Genomic DNA, 5,577 nt, shown 5'->3' with positions numbered 1-5,577 from the left:
GAGGTCAGTGTGAGGAAGGTCAGATTATAGGTGCTTGAGTGCACGCTCAAAAGCATAGACACACACACTTCTGAAATACTAGTGCTGCATACAGCTGTGATGCAGCTACTCAGATTAGCTGAAGTCGGGCCACCAGGACAACTATCATGGAGGGAAATTAAAAGCCATACCATGGATACTATTAAAACAGGAATTATCCAAATATTGTGACATGCAAAACCCTGAACTATGTCTCGTTATACAGTTCTAACCAAGTTGAGGGCTCCAGCACAGTTTTATCTACCCCAAACAACAATGTATTGTACCTCCTTTACAACAGTCAAATCGAAACAAATGCTAAGTGAGGCTCCCTAAACAAACACTCCAACACTACCTCTGCACCAGCAACAATGGCTGGTTTGTAACTACCCTTTAACCCAAGCTTTATTAGCACAAACCTCTGTCCAAATCTCTCTTCAGTTGGATAGTTCAGCTTCCACGAGTCCAGTGTGTGTGTGTGTGTGTGTGTGTGTGTGTGTGCGTGCGTGTGTGTGTGCATGTTTGAATAGGTAGCATCATTAATCACATGTATACCAGAAAAGACAGTTAAAAGCCTACTACTCTTGGCAGACTTCCTTATTACATTGTCATGGACCAATAAGCATCAAGCCCCAATCCCGCTTTCATCCAATCAAACAGCTGGCTTCCCCGGGTCGTTAGGGAGGCGACGAATCAAAACGCTCCGTGCTCGGCCCGTTGCCCAGCGCCGCCTAATCTCACCAATGGGAGCACTGCGCTCTTGTAATCCAGTTATAGGGCAGATAAGCGATTTGTTAGACACTGTGTTGGTCTGGCAGCTAGCCAATATGGTGGGTCTGTCTGGTTGGTAATAGCGTGGCTGGGGATACCGAGCTCAGGAATAGAGATGAAAACACACACACACAAGAGCAGGAGGATACAACAGGAGGGTGTAATGTACTAGCAGCAATAGCAGGATCAGTACATTCTCATGTAGGGTTTCTCCAGCGGTCTTTTGGAGAATGAGTCTCATTGATGCCATGCTGCATTGATGACTGTAGCACTGGGACTATTATTAAGCTGATTATTGGGTTGTAACAGCAGGTTGACCAGCTCATCGTGGGAACAACCCCTGTGTTAATGACGAGAACAGTTGTAGAAGCAAAATGCATGACGTCTGCACGTTAATTCCGCCATAGGCCTGCTGTGAAAATTGGTGGATATATGCATAAAATATGGGTAATCGAATCAAACCAAATGTTTATTGCGGGTGTCATCGCGGGTGAAGCGAAAGGCCTGTGTTTCTCGCTCCAACAGTTCAGTAATACCTGGCAATAAATAAACAAAATACACACATAATCCAGAACAATTAAGAAATTAAGAAATGTCTGAATGAGCAATATCAGAGAATATAAATACATAACGTGTATATATAATGTATACAATGGTGTGTATAGACTGAATGGACAGTGTATGATCAGAAGAGGTGGCTACATCAGTAGTTATATAGGATAGAGCCATGACTAGAATACAGTATATACATATAAAGTGAGTAAAACATTATGTAAACATTATTCAAGTGACCAGTCTTCAAGTACTCTATGTACCATGCCTTCGGAAAGTATTCAGACCCCTTGACCTTTCCACATTTTGTTAGGTTACAGATATATTCTAAAATTGATTAAATATTTTTTTTACCCCTCATCAATCTGCACATAAAACCCTATAATGACAAAGCAAAAACAGGACTTTATCAATTTTTTCTAATTTATACAAATTAAAAACGGAAATATCAAGTTTTCAGACCCTTTACTCAGTACTTTGTTGAAGCACCTTTGACCGCGATTACGGTCTCGAGTCTTCTTGGGTATGACACTACAAGCTTGGCACACCTGTATTTGGGGAGTTTCTCCCATTCTTCTCTGCAGACCCTCTCAAGCTCTGTCAGGTTGGATGGGGAGCGTTACTACACAGCTACTTTCAGGTCTCTCCAGAGATGTTAGATCAGGTTCAAGTTCAGGCTCTGGCTGGGCCACTCAAGGATATTCAGAGACTTGTTCCGAAGCCAATCCTGTGTTTTCTTGGCTGTGTACTTAGGGTTGTTGTCCTGTTGGAAGGTGAACCTTCTCCCCAGTCTGAAGTCCTGTGAGCTCTGGAGCAGGTTTTCATCAAGGATCTCTCTGTACTTTGCTCCGTTCATCTTTCCCTCACTGACTAGTCTCTCAGTCCCTGCCACTGAAAAGCATCCTCACAGCATGATGCTGCCACCATCATGCTTCACTGTAGGGATGGAGCCAGGTTGACGCTTGGCATTCAGGCCAAAGAGCTCAATCTTGGGTTCATCAGACCAGATAATATTGTTTCTTGGGGTCTGAGTCTTTAGTTGCCTTTTGGCAAACTCCAAGCAGGCTGTCATGTGCCTTTTACTGAGGAGTGGCTTCCGTCTGGCCACTCTACCATAAAGGCCGGATTGGTGGAGTGATGCAGAGATGGTTGTCCTTCTGGAAGGTTCTCCCATCTCCACAGAGGAACTCTGGAGCTCTGTCAGAGTGACCATTGGGTTCTTGGTCACCTCTCTGACCAAGGCCCTTGTCCCCAGATTGCTCAGTTTGGCCAGGTGGCCAGCTCTAGGAAGAGTCTTGGTGGTTCCAAACTTCTTTCATTTAAGAATGATGGAGGTCACTGTGTTCTTGGGAACCTTCAATGCTGCAGATATGTTTTGGTACCCTTCCCAGATCTGTGCCTCGACACAATCCTATAGACAGGTGCCTTTCCAAATCATGTCCAATCAATTCGAATTTACCGCAGGTGGACTCCAATCAAGTTGTAGAAACATTTCAAGGATGCGAAACGGAACAGGATGCACCTGAGCTCAAAGGGTCTGAATACTTACGTAAATAAGGTATTTTTTTATTTTATTTTTTTATACATTCGCAAAAAACTAAAAACCTGTTTTCGCTTTTTCTTTATGGGGTATTGTGATGTCATTATGGGGTATTGTGATGTCATTATGGGGTATTGTGATGTCATTTTGGGGTATTGTGTGTAGATTGCGGAGGATTTTTATTTATTTAATCAATTTTAGAATAAGGCTGTAACGTAACAAAATGTGGAAAAAGTCAAGGGGTCTGAATACTTTCCCGAAGGCACTGTACATAGGGCAGCAGTCTCTAAGATGCAGGGTTAGAGTGCCAGGTGGTGCCGGGTAGAACAGTGACTAAGGCTAGTGGTGACATTAACAGTCTGATGGCCTTGAGATAGAAGCTGTTTTTCAGTGTGTTGGTCCCAGCTTTAATGCACCTGTACTGTCACCACCTTCTAGATGGTAACGTGGAGAACAGGCCGTGGCTCAGATGGCTGAGGTCCTAGAAGATCTTCTTAACCTTCTTGTGACACCGATGGCTGTAGATGTCCTGGAAGGCAGGCATTGTGCCCCGGTGATGCGATGGGCTGACCACACCACCCTCTGGGGAGCCCTGCGGTTGCAGACGGTGCAGTTTCCATACCAGGCGGTGATACAGCCCGACAGGATGCCCTCAGTGGTGCATCTGTAGAAGTGCGTGAGGGTCTAATATGTCATAGACAACTAGCTATATGCCTAATGTACATTGCAAGGTTTGAGAGGAAGCAAAGTGACCAAATGTCCAATCAACTGGTAAGAATAGAGTGAGCAGGAGGGGTGGATAGGATAATGATGTGTTAGCTCTGTAGCTACATCACTCTGTCCTGTTGGGATGAAGGACAGTCTGTTTAGAGACAGACAACGTATCCCATTTGTAAACGTAAAGAGACATACTGTAGGCTGCTATTTACCTAAGTGCAAGTGTACAGACAGGCAAACTGATTCTGCATTCGGATACTAGGCCACTTCCCATTTCCCTCAGATGTGGCAGTGTGTGAACACCTTGTTCTTGATACGATTGGACTTAATCATATCCTCTTCTCTCTTCGGAGAAGCACTGAACTGAACATAATTAGATGCTACATCACCTCTGAAAGGGGTGTGTGTGTGTGTTCGCATACTAGTGCATGTCTGCGTGAGTGCTGGCCTGTGTGTCTGATCTCCTGTGTGTGTGTGTGTGTGTGTGTGTGTGTGTGTGTGCATAGCAAATCTTATTAAGAACACTTTCCTTCAAATCCACCCTGTTTCCCTCCACTCACTCTCCACCACCGCTCTCTGAAAAAAGCCCCTCCGAGACCCCTTCCCAGCAGCCTCTGTAACTAATGACAGCCCTGGACAGATCTGACAGTGAGCTGTGTCTGTATATTGTGCTTAATATCATCATAATAATGAGAGCAAATTAGAACAATCAATTTCCACGGGCTGGTGCTTGATTGGACGAGAAGGGGGAAGTGACAAGGGGTGATCCATCATTCCACGGACCAGTCACATTAAGGGGAGCGCCGGGGAGTGTGGTGGGGGCAGGTGGGCTGGGCTGGTGGCCAGTAACAGCCAATAGGGACGAGGCTGAGGAGAGCGAGGAAGGCAGGGCTAGGAATTATACGCAGTGTTCTAGAAGCAAGCATTAATTCAGCTGTGGTATGGACTGGACAGTGGGTGTGTGTGTGTGTGTGTGTGTGTGTGTGTGCATCCTTCTTTTACAGTAAACACTTTGCTCTCCATGACAAAAGTCCTTTTAAATGACAATAACGTTGTATAAACACAATCAATTACTTTACCTCCAGCCAGCCACAAAACTACCATCACTCTATATTTTAACACACATCACCAATGACCTTGCTCTCGCCTCTGACCTTAGGACCACCTCCAGTTCAAAACGACACATTCTGAAAACCATGACATTGAGTTTTACTTTCAAACCCTAAACAAAGCAGATGTGGCATTTCGTCAACTACTTCTCTATTTGTCTCTGTTGAGAGTCTCAGTCAGTCGCTTGACAGCACGTCACCATTGCGGCCCCAGTCGGGGGTTCCCCGGCCCGTCTGCAGGGGCTGTGTGTGCAGATGGAAGCAGCAGCCTAGGGGTTAGAGAGACAGAGAGCAGCACCATTTCATTCCCCATCATCTGATCTACCATAACGCTCCATTGCACCAGGCTGCGTGACAATACCTCACGGTGAACTGTCACCAGACCTTTGCTTGAGAATGGTTGTGGAAAACAGGCCGGTGCGTGGCTGATTGTAACGTTTGAGGTAGTTCTCTGAAGATGTTTACCGGAGGTGAAAGTTCACCTCACCTAAAGATATGATTTAAAGGGGCAATCTGGGACTTAAACAACAACAAAGCGTTCTCCTGACGCTTTGGGGGTAACAGCTAAGAATTTGTGCACACAACACCTCAAATGGTTGGAGCCTACCAGACTAGAAGTGCAGTTGATGGAAGTTTAACAGATAAACCACTATTCAATATGTAGTCTAGAGCAGTGGATTGGGCCCTGTTCAAAAGTAGTGTGCTACATAGGGAATAGGGTGGTGTTTGGGACACTGCCCTAGTCATGATGAAGGTTGTGTCTGATCTTGCCTGATTGACGACCCAAACGTAAAATATGATGTATATTGTGACTTGTCAGGACTGACAAATATGATAACATCATGGTGCGCCATAACCAAAGACAGGAAA

This window comes from Oncorhynchus nerka, linkage group LG21, assembly GCF_034236695.1.
Source record: "Oncorhynchus nerka isolate Pitt River linkage group LG21, Oner_Uvic_2.0, whole genome shotgun sequence".
NCBI classification, from domain to species: domain Eukaryota; kingdom Metazoa; phylum Chordata; class Actinopteri; order Salmoniformes; family Salmonidae; genus Oncorhynchus; species Oncorhynchus nerka.
The sequence above is the reverse complement of the archived record's forward strand: the minus strand, read 5'-3'. Positions refer to the sequence as shown.